This window comes from Oncorhynchus gorbuscha, linkage group LG25 (assembly GCF_021184085.1).
Source record: "Oncorhynchus gorbuscha isolate QuinsamMale2020 ecotype Even-year linkage group LG25, OgorEven_v1.0, whole genome shotgun sequence".
Lineage (NCBI taxonomy): Eukaryota > Metazoa > Chordata > Actinopteri > Salmoniformes > Salmonidae > Oncorhynchus > Oncorhynchus gorbuscha.
Window position 1 is genome coordinate 43,905,584 of NC_060197.1, and position 15,496 is coordinate 43,921,079.

Here is a 15,496-nt window from a genome sequence, read left to right on the forward strand (position 1 = left end):
AGTTGAGTATCTGGAGCATCAGCATTTGTGGGTTCGATTACAGGCTCAGAATGGTGAGAAACAAAGAACTTTCTTCTGAAACTCATCAGTCTATTCTTGTTCTGAGAAATGAAGGCTATTCCTTGCGAGAAATTTCCAAGAAGATTTTGTAAAATGCTGTGTACTACACCCTTCACAAAACAGCGCAAACTGACTCTACCCAGAATAGAAAGGGGAGTGGGAGACCCCGGTGCACAACTGAGCAAGAGGACAAGTACATTAGAGTGTCTAGTTTGAGAAACAGACCCCTCACAAGTCCTCAACTGGCAGCTTCATAAAATAGTACCCGCAAAACACCAGTCTCAACATCAACAGTGAAGATGCGACTCTGTTTCTCTGTCCAGTGTCTGTGTTCTTTTGCCCATTTTAATCTTTGATTTTTACTGGCCAGTCTGAGATATGGCTTTTTCTGTGCAACTCTGCCTAGAAGGCCAGCATCCCGGGGGTCGCCTCTTCACTGTTGCTGATAATGGGCCTCTGTACGCCTACAGTATGTAGATATTCCATTAAAAATCAGCCGTTTCCAGCTACAATAGTCATTTACAACATTAACAATATATACACTGTATTTCTGATCAATTTGATGCTATTTTAATGGACAAAAAAATGTTGCATTTCTTTCAAAAACAAGGACATTTCGAAGTGACCCCACATTTATGAATGGTAGTGTGTATATATATATATCTCTCTCTTTTGGCTGCTGCAATTCGTGCAACTCCTTAAAATAACATGTTATGTTGTGCTTAATGCAATCAAAGTGAGTGCCTGGTTTTTGAAATGTCTTTTATTTTCGTATAGACTACTGAGAATTGCAGGGAGTTCATAGACACACTATATACAAATACATATACTAATTTAGCATACATAATCAATTTGATTGATTTTAAAATTATTTAAAAAATGTTTAAAATAAAATAAATAAAAAGTTGAGGATTAAGGTACTTTAGTGGCCGTGTTGAGTTTGAGATTATAAATACATGTATTAACAGCTGGTCCAACTTTACCTGCAGTTTCCGGTTCATGAATTTCTCAGTGTAGCATCTCACTGTTCCTATCCACGCCTTAAACAGTCTTCTGTTTTACAGCTTTTACCTTCAGTAAAAAAAAAAAAATTGTCTTAACATTTAGAGAGAAAGAGAGAGAGAAAAAACCTTAAATTGTCTTAACATTTAGAGGGAAAGAGAGAGAGAAAAAAATTAAATTGTCTTAACATTTAGAGGGAAAGAGAGAGAGAAAAAAAATTAAATTGTCTTAACATTTAGAGGGAAAGAGAGAGAGAAAAAAAATTAAATTGTCTTAACATTTAGAGGGAAAGAGAGAGAGAAAAAAAATTAAATTGTCTTAACATTTAGAGGGAAAGAGAGAGAGAAAAAAAATTAAATTGTCTTAACATTTAGAGGGAAAGAGAGAGAGAAAAAAAATTAAATTGTCTTAACATAAAGAGAGAGAAAAAACCTTAAATTGTCTTAACATTTAGAGAGAGAGACAAAACATTAAATTGTCTTAACATTTAGAGAGAGAGACAAAACATTAAATTGTCTTAACATTTAGAGAGAGAGACAAAACATTAAATTGTCTTAACATTTAGAGAGAGAGAAAATGGTGTTAATAGTGTGGTGAAGGTATTGAAACGTGTTACATTATCAAGGTTTTGTGAGCGTCGGGACATTATGAAGGACATTCGGAGAACGATGTTTCTAAAGATACCGATGATCATTTTCTTTTGGGGGGGGGGGGGGGGGGGGGGGGTTATTTATTAGTCATATTGATAATCGTTTGTCTTTGCTCTTTAAACAGGTGTTTGGTATTTGGCTTTGTTTAACATAGTCACAGGGATTCAGAGTTGAAACGAAAGGATATCATCAGTCGATACTAGCGTTTTGGTTTTCTCTAAACCTTTTAAGGGCTATTCTGTCTTATTGTTTGAATACTTATTTTCCACAGTTGAAACGTTGGCCCACTAAAGAACTTAAGTAGCAGTATTAAGCTTTAACATATTTAATTATTATATATTTCAAAGCAAAACATTCTAAATCTAAAAAATATCATATAAGTGTATTTGAGAAAAGTTCAGATCTTAGTTTGATGTGCTGTTTCGTTGACAATGGTCCTTTTGTTATAAAGGCTTGTACTTACTTACATCATGACCAAATTGTTTGAGTGTTTTACTGTGATTATGTTGAACCATGAGAGTACATTTTCTCTATCTTTGCTAAGACATTGAGTCCACTTGATATATTGGAATACCAGTTTAAAGAGTATATTTCAACGTGTCCATATAGAAACCAATATAATGGTATTACGGTGTGTAACTTCAATGACTTACATGTTTAAAACAAATGTTTGACAAATTGGTAATGAATGTTTCTACCTTATTCTTTGTATGGTCAGGACTGACCTGTTTAGAGATATTTATATTTTCATAAATGTTGTAACCTACATTTTGTTACAGAGTTGTTTAACTGGGATTATTCTAACAGGGGGGGGGGGGATGAACTTGTGTCTGAAGCAATATGAAATAGTGTGTATGGAAAAAAAATTATGTAATAAAACGGTACACTTTTTGCCTCCAGAACTTTGTTGTGGCTCGTCGTTACTGCAGGCTGAAGTCTTTACTGCAGGCTGAAGTCTTTACTGCAGGCTGAAGTCTTTACTGCAGGCTGAAGTCTTTACTGCAGGCTGAAGTCGTTACAGCAGTCTGAAGTCTTTACTGCAGGCTGAAGTCTTTACTGCAGGCTGCAGGCTGAAGTCTTTACTGCAGGCTGAAGTCGTTACAGCAGTCTGAAGTCTTTACTGCAGGCTGAAGTCGTTACTGCAGGCTGAAGTCTTTACTGCAGGCTGAAGTCGTTACAGCAGTCTGAAGTCTTTACTGCAGGCTGAAGTCTTTACTGCAGGCTGAAGTCTTTACTGCAGGCTGAAGTCGTTACTGCAGGCTGAAGTCTTTACTGCAGGCTGAAGTCGTTACAGCAGTCTGAAGTCTTTACTGCAGGCTGAAGTCGTTACTGCAGGCTGAAGTCTTTACTGCAGGCTGAAGTCGTTACAGCAGTCTGAAGTCTTTACTGCAGGCTGAAGTCGTTACAGTAGTCTGAAGTCGTTACTGCAGGCTGAAGTCGTTACAGCAGTCTGAAGTCGTTACAGCAGTCTGAAGTCGTTACTGCAGGCTGAAGTCGTTACAGCAGTCTGAAGTCGTTACTGCAGGCTGAAGTCTTTACTGCAGGCTGAAGTCGTTACAGCAGTCTGAAGTCTTTACTGCAGGCTGAAGTCGTTACTGCAGGCTGAAGTCGTTACAGCAGTCTGAAGTCTTTACTGCAGGCTGAAGTCGTGCAGGCTGAAGTCTTTACTGCAGGCTAGTCTGAAGTCGTTACTGAAGGCTGAAGTCGCTGAAGTCGTTACTGCAGGCTGAAGTCTTTACTGCAGGCTGAAGTCGTTACAGCAGTCTGAAGTCGTTACTGCAGTCTGAAGTCGTTACAGCAGTCTGAAGTCTTTACTGCAGGCTGAAGTCGTTACAGCAGTCTGAAGTCTTTACTGCAGGCTGAAGTCGTTACAGCAGTCTGAAGTCTTTACTGCAGGCTGAAGTCGTTACAGCAGTCTGAAGTCGTTACAGGCTGAAGTGTTACAGGCTGAAGTCGTTACTGCAGGCTGAAGTCGTTACTACTGCAGGCAGGCTGAAGTCGTTACAGCAGTCTGAAGTCTTTACTGCAGGCTGAAGTCGTTACAGCAGTCTGAAGTCTTTACTGCAGGCTGAAGTCGTTACAGCAGTCTGAAGTCTTTACTGCAGGCTGAAGTACAGCAGTCTGAAGTCTTTACTGCAGGCTAGTCGTTACAGCAGTCTGAAGTCAGGCTGAAGTCGTTACAGCAGTCTGAAGTCTTTACTGCAGGCTGAAGTCGTTACAGCAGTCTGAAGTCTTTACTGCAGGCTGAAGTCGTTACAGCAGTCTGAAGTCTTTACTGCAGGCTGAAGTCGTTACAGCAGTCTGAAGTCGTTACTGCAGGCTGAAGTCGTTACAGCAGTCTGAAGTCTTTACTGCAGGCTGAAGTCGTTACAGCAGTCTGAAGTCTTTACTGCAGGCTGAAGTCGTTACAGCAGTCTGAAGTCTTTACTGCAGGCTGAAGTCGTTACTGCAGGCTGAAGTCGTTACAGCAGTCTGAAGTCGTTACAGCAGTCTGAAGTCTTTACTGCAGGCTGAAGTCGTTACAGTAGTCTGAAGTCGTTACAGTAGTCTGAAGTCGTTACTGCAGGCTGAAGTCGTTACAGCAGTCTGAAGTCGTTACAGCAGGCTGAAGTCGTTACAGCAGTCTGAAGTCGTTACAGCAGTCTGAAGTCATTACAGCAGTCTGAAGTCGTTACAGCAGGCTGAAGTCGTTACAGCAGTCTGAAGTCGTTACTGGTCATCTGGACCAGGACTGGGAAACTTTGATGGGGGGAGGCACACAATAACTGTGTACCCACATCCAACTGGGCAACTTTGATGAGGGGGTGGGGTCACACAATAACTGTGTACCCACTATCCATTCTTACACGTCCAGTCAGAAGCGGCCCTAGCCTTTTGGGGACCATAAGCCCCCCCCCCCCACCAGATCAGAGGCAGTAGGGATGACCAGGGATGTTCTCTGGTTAGTGAGTCCACCAGATCAGAGGCAGTAGGGATGACCAGGGATGTTCTCTGTTTAGTGAGTCCTCCAGATCAGAGGTAGTAGGGATGACCAGGGATGTTCTCTGTTTAGTGAGTCCACCAGATCAGAGGCAGTAGGGATGACCAGGGATGTTCTCTGTTTAGTGAGTACCAGATCAGAGGCAGTAGGGATGACCAGGGATTTTCTATGTTTAGTGAGTCCTCCAGATCAGAGGCAATAGGGATGACCAGGGATGTTCTCTGTTTAGTGAGTCCACCAGATCAGAGGCAGTAGGGATGACCAGGGATGTTCTCTGTTTAGTGAGTCCTCCAGATCAGAGGCAGTAGGGATGACCAGGGATGTTCTCTGTTTAGTGAGTCCACCAGATCAGAGGCAGTAGGGATGACCAGGGATGTTCTCTGTTTAGTGAGTCCTCCAGATCAGAGGCAGTAGGGATGTTCTCTGTTTAGTGAGTCCACCAGATCAGAGGCAGTAGGGATGACCAGGGAATTTCTCTTGATAAGTGTGAAAATTAAACCATTTTCATTCCTGCTATGCATTCAATATATAAAGAGTACTTTTTGGGTGTCAGGGAAATAGTATAGAGTAAAAAGTTATTCATTTTCTTTAGAAAATGTAGTAGTGAATTAAAAGTTATCAAAAATATAAAAAGTAAAGTGAAGATACCCCCCAAAAAACGTCGTAAGTAGTACTTTCAAGTATTTTTAATTAAGTACTTTACATCACTGCTAATTACAGAGTTTGTTAACCAGGGAGACTAACCTGTCCTAACAGCAGGCTATACACTGTGTGGCATTAGCTGCATTTACTCAGCCCAAAATAACTGTCTTATTGTGTTGTTGTATTGACACTTGAGCATAAGGGCCTCCTTCTCTCATCCCTCTCTTTTTCCATCTTTAATTATAAAACCTGTGATTAGAAGGGTTGGAGGGACACCAGCATCACCCTCATCTCTCTCTCTCCCTCGCTCTCTGTCCCTCCCTGTCTCTCTCTCTCTCCCTCTCTCTCTCTGTCCCTCCCTGTCTCTCTCTGTCTCTCTCTCTGTCTGTCTCTCTCTCTCCCTCGCTCTCTGTCCCTCCCTGTCTCTCTCTGTCTCTCTCTCTCTCCCTCTCTCTATCTCTCTCTGTCCTTCTCTGTCTCTTTGTCTGTCTTTCTCTCTCTGTCCCTCTCTCTCTGTCCCTCCCTGTCTCTCTCTGTTTTTCTCTCTCTCTCTCCCTCTCTCTCTGTCCCTCCCTGTCTCTCTCTGTTTTTCTATCTCCCTCTCTCTCTCCCTCTCTATATCTCTGTCCCTCCCTGTCTCTCTCTCTCTCCCTCTCTCTGTCTCTCTCTGTCCTTCTCTGTCTCTCTTTGTCTGTCTTTCTCTCTCTGTCCCTCTCTGTCTCTCTCTGTCTGTCTCTCTCTCTCTCCCTCTCTCTGTCTCTCTCTGTCCTTCTCTGTCTCTCTTTGTCTGTCTTTCTCTCTCTGTCCCTCCCTGTCGCTCTCTGTTTTTCTATCTCACTCTCTCTCTCTCCCTCTCTATATCTCTCTCTATCTGTCTCTCTCTCTCTCCCTCTCTATATCTCTCTCTATCTGTCTCTCTCTCTCTCTCTATCACTCTCCCTCTCTCTCCCCCTCTCTCTCTCTCTCCCTCTCTCTCACTCCCTTTCTATATCTTCTCTCCCTCTCTCAAGAGTACTAGAAGATTAAACCACCCAAGACTACACACATTAATCTTGCAGTGGGCTAAAGTTTTAATGAAAGCTCTGCCCTCACCTAGATAGCAGCCTCGCTGTTGGGAAAAACAATCCCCTACATCCTTGTATAGATACAAGCAATTGGAACCAGTCTGATTGCTTTCCATGTTGAGTGTTCACAACCAACCGCACACCAGCCCTTCTTTGTGTATGGTGAAGGCTTTGTCAGGAGGAGCCTGGAATGTTGACAAAGGATTCTGGAACTCTCAAAACAATACGAGCTGATCCTCTCAAAAGGAGGGGTTTCATTTGTATTCTAGGAGGTGAGGTACAAGTTGTCAGTTTAGCAAGTATCAGGTCAAAGAGAGGCCTAATAACGTAATGGCGACCACAAGTGAAGGGCCAAGACATTTTGGAATGTCAGAAGTCCCATCTTAGCAGTGTTGTTGTATTTTCTTCCCCACAGTAAACAGTTGGACAGTTACCCAATACAGACCCTGTGGGGAAAGATAACTGCTCCTTTGGCCCAATTCACTTATGAAGTGAAGCATTCTGGGGGGGGGTAGACGTCCTGCGCTGTGTGCCTGTGATAGGTTAGGGAGATTATCGTAGGCTGTGTGTGATGCTGTCTCTGATACATCTGGAACATTGGGCTGCGGAGACTGAGGAGTAATGGAATTGAAAAACAGTGTGAAAGGGCCCAACATACATCTGGAGCTCTGGGCTGCGGAGACTGAGGAGGATGGAATTGGAAAACAGTATGAAAAGGCCCAACATACATGTGGAGAAAAAGAGGCGAGAGTCATAAAAAAGGAGGCCGATAGTGGAGTGTCATAGGAAGAGGATTACAGCCAATTCATTTCAAGAATATTTTCAACTATGTCATAGATATTTTGCTGTCAATCAAGCCCAATGTAAGGCTATTTACACAATAGATCAATACATACAGTAGGGCAAAAAAGTATTTAGTCAGCCACCAATTGTGCAAGTTCTCCCACTTAAAAAGATGAGAGAGCCCTGTATTTTTGACAACTATGACAGACAAAATTAGGGGAAAAAATCCAGAAAATCACATTGTAGGATTTTTTATGAATTTATTTGCAAATTATGGTGGAAAATAAGTATTTGGTCAATAACAAAAGTTTATCTCAATACTTTGTTATATACCCTTTGTTGGCAATGACAGAGCTCAAACGAGGTAAGATAAGGGAGTTAAGGCAATAAATTGGCCATGGTGACGAAGTAAATACAATATAGCAATTAAACACTGGAGTGATAGATGTGCAGAAGATGAATGTGCAAGTAGAGATACTGGGGTGCAAAGGGGCAAGATAAATACATACAGTGCCTTGAGAAAGTATTCGGCCCCCTTGAACTTTGCGACCTTTTACCACATTTCAGGCTTCAAACATAAAGATATACAACTTTTTTTTGTGAAGAATCAACAACAAGTGGGACACAATCATGAAGTGGAACGACATTTATTGGATATTTCAAACTTTTTTAACAAATCAAAAACTGAAAAATTGGGCGTGCAAAATGATTCAGCCCCCTTAAGTTAATACTTTGTAGTGCCACATTTTGCTGCGATTACAGCTGTAAGTCGCTTGGGGTATGTCTCTATCAGTTTTGCACATCGAAAGACTGAATTTTTTTCCCATTCCTCCTTGCAAAACAGCTTGAGCTCAGTGAGGTTGGATGGAGAGCATTTGTGAACAGCAGTTTTCAGTTCTTTCCACATATTCCTGATTGGATTCAGGTCTGGACTTTGACTTGGCCATTCTAACACCTGGATATGTTTATTTTTGAACCATTCCATTGTAGATTTTGCTTTATGTTTTGGATCATTGTCTTGTTGGAAGAGAAATCTCTGTCCCAGTCTCAGGTCTTTTGCAGACTCCATCAGGTTTTCTTCCAGAATGGTCCTGTATTTGACTCCATCCATCTTCCCATCAATTTTAACCATCTTCCCTGTCCCTGCTGAAGAAAAGCAGGCCCAAACCATGATGCTGCCACCACCATGTTTGACAGTGGGGATGGTGTGTTCAGGGTGATGAGCTGTGTTGCTTTTACGCCAAACATAACCTTTTGCATTGTTGCCAAAAAGTTCAATTTTGGTTTCATCTGACCAGAGCACCTTCTTCCACATGTTTGATGTGTCTCCCAGGTGGCTTGTGGCAAACTTTAAACGACACTTTTTATGGATATCTTTAAGAAATGGCTTTCTTCTTGCCACTCTTCCATAAAGGCCAGATTTGTGAAATATACGACTGATTGTTGTCCTATGGACAGAGTCTCCCACCTCAGCTGTAGATCTCTGCAGTTCATCCAGAGTGGTCATGGGCCTCTTGGCTGCATCTCTGATCAGTCTTCTCCTTGTATGAGCTGAAAGTTTAGAGGGACGGCCAGGTCTTGGTAGATTTGCAGTGGTCTGATACTCCTTCCATTTCAATATTATCGCTTGCACAGTGCTCCTTGGGATGTTTAAAGCTTGGGAAATCTTTTTGTATCCAAATCCGGCTTTAAACTTCTTCACAACAGTATCTCGGACCTGCCTGGTGTGTTCCTTGTTCTTCATGATGCTCTCTGCACTTTTAACGGACCTCTGAGACTATCACAGTGCAGGTGCATTTATACGGAGACTTGATTACACGCAGGTGGATTGTATTTATCATCATTAGTCATTTTGGTCAACATTGGATCATTCAGAGATCCTCACTGAACTTCTGGAGAGAGTTTGCTGCACTGAAAGTAAAGGGGCTGAATAATTTTGCACGCCCAATTTTTCAGTTTTTGATTTGTTAAAAAAGTTTGAAATATCCAATAAATGTCGTTCCACTTCATGATTGTGTTCCACTTGTTGTTGATTCTTCACAAAAAAATACAGTTTTATATCTTTATGTTTGATGCCTGAAATGTGGCAAAAGGTCGCAAAGTTCAAGGGGGCCGAATACTTTCGCAAGGCACTGTAAATACAGTATGGGGACGAGGGAGTTAGATATATGGGCTGTTTACAGATGGGCTATGTACAGGTGCAGTGATCTGTGAGCTGCTCTGACAGCTGGTGCTTAAAGCTAGTGAGGGAGATGTGAGTCTCCAGCTTCAGAGATTTTTGCAGTCGGAACCGAAAGGTTGCCAGATTGAATCCCCGAGCTGACAAGGTTCAAATCTGTCGTTCTGCCCCTGAACAAGGCAGTTAACCCACTGTACCTAGGCCGTCATTGAAAATAAGAATTTGTTCTTAACTGACTTGCCTAGTTAAATAAAGTTAAAATGAAATTTTTTAAAGGAAAGGCGACCAAAGGAGCAGTTGGCTTTTGGGGTGACTAGAGAGATATACCTGCTGGAGCTGCTATGGTGACCAGTGAGCTGAGATAAGGCGGGGCTTCACCTAGCAGAGACTTGTAGATGACCTGGAGCCAGTGGGTTTGGCGACGAGTATGAAGAGATAAAAGCAGCATTGTTAACAAAACCAGACATTAAGATTATAGAGATAATATGTCTTTAAAAGTGCCCGATTAAATATTTTGAACATTGATAAGGATGGCTTTAGCTGAACAAAAGCACAAGACAAAGTAAATTTGAACACACAAGGATCGGTTGGAGGGATTTGAGTTTGCATTAAGGTTGCCACGGCACCATTCTAACCCGTGCATTTTCTCTCCCTCATAGTTCTCTTAGGAGATGGACCTCTATGTCATGTTTTGTCATTAATTATCATGTCTTGTCCCTGTGCTTCCCATTCTATTCGTTTCCCTCTGCTGGTCTTATTAGGTTCTTTCCCTCTTTCTATCCCTCTCTCTCCCCCTCCCTCTCTCACTCTCTCGCTCTCTCTTCTCTCTATCGTTCCGTTCCTGCTCCCAGCTGTTCCTATTCCCCTAATCATCATTTAGTCTTCCCACACCTGTTCCCGATCCTTTTCCCTGATTAGAGTCCCTATTTCTCTCCTTGTTTCCCGTACCTGCCCTGTCGGATCCTCATCTATAATTCACCGTGCTGTGTCTATGTTTTGCCCTGTCGTGTCGTGTTTCCCTCAGATGCTGCGTGGTGAGCAGGTGTCTGAGTCTGCTAGGTTCAAGTGCCTTCCCGAGGCAACCTGCAGTTCTCGATCAAGTCTCCAGTCTGTTCTCGTCTTTACGAGTAGTATTATGCTTTTTGTTTTGTAAGGTTTATTACTGGATTAAATACTCTGTTTTCGCCAAGTCGCTTTTGGGTCCTCATTCACCTGCATGACACTCTACTTGTATAAATTCAATACGGAAAGAGACAAGGGACGCAGGGTTTTCCCTGACCGTGTGAACATTACTTGTTTGCTTATAGTCTTATGACCAAATATACTTCAGGTCCGAGGGACATAGATTTTTCCATAACATGCCCGATCAATTGTTTTCTGCCTCGTTCGTGAACATGACAGATATGGAGATCACAAACAATCAAAGTTAGATGAGGTAAAAGACTGTACCCGGGAGCGTCAGGGTCAGGGGTTAGGGCAGCCTGTCCAGAGGAAAAGACATGTGGCCAGCCAGCAGGTGTTGTTATCCAGGATGTGGTGTGATTTTAGATATCTTCCCCTCTCTCTATGTCTCTAGCCCGGTGACAGTTTTTGTATTGAGCCTGAGAAGGAGACACCCAAACATGACACTGCTGTGGATCAGGTAACAGAGAGAGAGAGAGAGAGAGAGAGAGAGAGAGAGAGAGAGAGAGAGAGAGAGAGAGAGAGAGAGAGAGAGAGAGAGAGAGAGAGAGAGAGAGAGAGAGAGAGAGAGAGAGAGAGAGAGAGAGAGAGAGAGAGAGAGAGAGAGAGAGAGAGAGAGAGAGAGAGAGAGAGAGAGAGAGAGAGAGAGAGAGAGAGAGAGAGAGAGAGAGAGAGAGAGAGAGAGAGAGAGAGAGAGAGACAAAGAGAGAGAGAGAGAGAGAGAGAGAGAGAGAGAGAGAGAGAGAGAGAGAGAGAGAGAGAGAGAGAGAGAGAGAGAGACAAAGAGAGAGAGAGAGAGAGAGAGAGAGAGACAAGAGAGAGAGAGAGAGAGAGAGAGAGAGAGAGAGAGAGAGAGAGAGAGAGAGAGAGAGAGAGAGAGAGAGAGAGAGAGAGAGAGAGAGAGAGAGAGAGAGAGAGAGAGAGAGAGGGACATCTCTGGTGTCACGAGAAGAAAATCTGACATTCAGTGTTTTTCACCACCTGTGTGGAAACACACACACACACACCAGTACCACCACCATCTAAACTAATCCTTAGTGGCTGTTGTTACCCCTGTTTGTCAGTACATTTAGAGGAGACTGTACCCAGTATAATTTTTTATCATGCCTCCAAGATTTATGAAAATCCTACGGGTTTCTCTATTCAGATTAAGCTACAGTTTAGGTGTAGCAGGTGAATACTGCAAAGAGAAAGTGGATGAACACATATCACAGTTAGTCCTGAATTCAGATGTGTTTTTTTGTTTATTTATTTTAAAAAAAAAATATATATATATATTTTTTTTAACTCCCCTTGTAGATTATCAGTAGCAACGTTTCCATCCAATTGGCGACAGATTTGCATGTAAATATTCTAAAATGTAAAGAAAATATACGCATGTTTCCCACCAGTTGTTTCCACAGAAAGGACTTGTTGGGGACTTGTTCGGGGATAAACAAACAATCAGTGTGAGATGACGTGGTGCACACAAAATGTAGGCCTACTTTTTCGCGTAAATGTCCATGTACAGAATAAAAATCTAAAGGTCAATGTGTTTCCGTCGCATTTTCAACTCTGCGGATCATTTTGTCACAAAAAAACGGTTGCGTAGAATAGCAAGTGTGCCTCTGGTGTTGGCAGACGGCCTCTAGCCAACAGCTACCAGATACAGTGGGGGTAGACTGCTGGTAGACTAGTCTACATGATCACATAATGATGGATGAGAGCGAGAATCTTTGTGTTTGTCAAACGGCAGTCAGGCACCGAGCATCATGTCGCCAGAATAAGACCATCAATATTTATTGGAAAGGAGCATCAAGATCACCGTGCACTTTCACCACCGTGTGAAAGTCATAATCATAATTGATTTCATCTGCAGCCTAGTAATGTGATTGGTGTCCTGAAAAAATAGTGGGAGGACCACAAACCATATCATCATAGTGGAAGGACTCCGATATGATGTGATTATATCAATATTTGCACATAAAGGCGTTTCCAACAACTTGCATAATTCATTTTACAAACACAAAAAGATTCCACCATGTCGAACGAACAAATTATCTGTCGACATATATATATTTATGTGTTTCCATCACAGCTGTCGTGGTTTTTGTTGCTGACGTTATGACTTTACTTACTGTGGATGGGAACGTGGTTCGTGACGAGAATCGTATCAAAAAGTGGTACGGGTGTATTCATTACGTTTCGCAACGGAAACCGTGTACCGTTTATGAACCAAACGAAAGCAAACAGAGTAAACGTAGTAAAACAGGGAGGGACCTACCTTGCATTTGTCCAATAGAAACTCTCGTTTTTGTTGTTCCGTTTGGAGTAAACGTTTGTTTTGCAACAGAATCGGCGTAATGAATATACCCCTGGCTTGGTGACAGATGACAGGGGTGGCTGTGTCACTGTCATCTAAAACGAAGTCATATTATATATGAATAAAATCAACCAATAAAAATTAGCACACTCTTTAAGCACCTAGCTTATGTTACGTCATATTAATTCTCAGCTTGAAAAGAGGCACCTTAGCTTACGTGTTATGATTAATGTAAGGCTATTATAGTATTACTAATACTATCCAAATAGAACATTATCAAAACGTAGCCTATGTCATCCAGCCCTGATTCCACACCCTTGTTCATACCAGTTGGTTCAGAAAACAGTGCGAGGATTTAGAAGTTTTGTGATCCGGTTGAAGTCACATGATCGCTCATTATGGCCATGCAAACTAGGCAGCTTAAATCCAGGCCCTGCTTGGGCTAACATCAGACATTCAAATAGCCGTGCTTTTCTAGAGACATGGGACAAGGCAGTCACGGGGGACCTTTCCTTAGCAGCGACAGACGGCAACACACACTACAAAGGAGCTATCATTGTCAAATATGAACAGAAACTATGCTCTCTTTTCGGATGGTTTGAACTTTTTCCTTTCGTTGCTTTGCGGAGGTTGTGTGTTATAAATGAAAACGGAAGTTTTCCGTGAATTGTTGATACCTACGGCGAACGGGTGCCACACCTTCATTTAGCGCAACAGGTAAAGTATCTCGACCTCTCCTCTTCCCTTCTTAACGGTACATGTGAAGGTAATAAGAGAAGCCTGCCTAGTAGTAGAAGACTACACAAATACGTTATTGCACATTTACAAGTCAGATATTAACAACAACAACGGTAGAGAGTTGTAGATATTATGACGGGCATATGGCTACTGTTTATACACATGGACAAAGTAGGTTTGCACATCTGTTGCGCTCGACTCAGTCATAGGCTTCCCATCCTAATTCCACGAGTAAATGTACATGTTTGAAAACTATTTCCATGAAAACTATTTATAAAATACACTTTGGAAAGTTGAGTTATTAAAAATAAAATGTGTTTTGTATTTTAATAAATACAGCACTAAGGCGAGAGAATACGGGATGTCACAGAATAATAATTCCCCATGTAAATAATTAACGCTATTGGTATAAACTAAAAAAAAGTGTGTGTGTGTTTTATGTTGATCTACAGATGTAATGTCATTATTAACTACTGTATCAAGGTTTAATACTGTCGATTAACATTCTGTTGGAGACTGAAAAGCCCGAGTAGATTCGTTTTTTTATTTTATTTTTATTTCACCTTTATTTAACCAGGTAGACTAGTTGAGAACAAGTTCTCATTTGCAATTGCGACCTGGCCAAGATAAAGAATAGCAATTCGACACATACAACAACACAGAGTTACACATGGAATAAACAAACATACAGTCAATAATACAGTAGAACAAAAGAAAACAAAAAGTCTATATACAGTGAGTGCAAATGAGGTAAGTTAAGGAAATAAATAGGCCATGGTGGTGAAGTAATTACAATATAGCAATTAAACACTGGAATGGTAGATTGGCAGAAGATGAATGTGCAGGTAGAGATAATGGGGTGCAAAGGAGCACAATAAATAAATACCAGTATGGGTATGAGGTAGATAGATGGGCTGTTTACAGATAGGCCAGGTACAGGTGCAGAGATTACAGAGCTAGCTTACAGCTGATGCTTTAAACTAGTGAGGGAGATGTGAGTCTCCAGCTTCAGAGATTTTTGCAATTCGTTCCAGTCATGGGCAGCAGAGAACTGGAAGGAAAGACGACCAAAGGAGGAATTGGCTTTGGGAGTGACCAGTGAGATATACCTGCTGGAGCGCGTGCTACGAGTGGGTGCTGCTATGGTGACCAGTGAGCTGGGATAAGGCGGGGCTTTGCCTAGCAGAGTCTTGTAGATAACCTGTAGCCAGTGGGTTTGGCGAAGAGTATGAAGCGAGGGCTAACCAACGCGAGCGTACAGGTCGCAATGGTTGGTAGTGTATGTGGCTTTGGTGACAAAACAGATGGCCTTGTGATAGACTGCATCCAGTTTGTTCAGTATAGTGTTGGAGGCTATTTTATAGATGACATCACCGAAGTCGGGGATCGGTAGGATGGTCAGTTTTACGAGGGTATGTTTGGCAGCATGAGTGAAGGATGCTTTGTTGCGATATAGGAAGCCAATTCTAGATTTAATTTTGGATTGGAGATGCTTAATGTGACTCTGGAAGGAGAGTTTACAGTCTAACCAGACACCCAGGTATTTGTAGTTGTCCACGTATTCTAAGTCAGAGCCGTCCAGAGTAGTGATGCTGGATGGGCAAGCAGGTGCGGGCAGCAATCGATTGAATAGCATGCATTTAGTTTTACTTGCATTTAAGAGCAGTTGGAGGCGACGGAAGGAGAGTTGTATGGCATTGAAGCTCGTCTGGAGGTTAGTTAACACAGTGTCCAAGGAGGGGCCAGAAGTATACAGAATGGTGTCATCTGTGTAGAGATGGATCAGAGAATCACCAGCAGCAAGAGCAACATCATTGATGTATACAGAAAAGAGAGTCGGCCGAGAATTGAACCCTGTGGAACACCCATAGAGACTGTCAGAGGTCCAGACAACAGGCCCTCTGATTTGACACA

The 15,496-nt window shown here is 42.1% G+C and overlaps 1 protein-coding gene across 2 annotated transcripts in view; it reads left to right on the top strand.

The window, feature by feature from the left end:
* Positions 1 to 13,205: 13,205 nt before the first annotated feature.
* Positions 13,206 to 15,496, top strand: part of zgc:194930 (uncharacterized protein LOC557813 homolog) — a 40,123-nt gene continuing 37,832 nt past the window's right edge. For both annotated transcript variants that reach the window (XR_006834913.1, XM_046328090.1), the window contains exon 1: positions 13,206 to 13,561. The gene's annotated coding sequence lies outside the window, so the exon portion shown is untranslated. The remainder of the gene's footprint in view (positions 13,562 to 15,496) is intronic.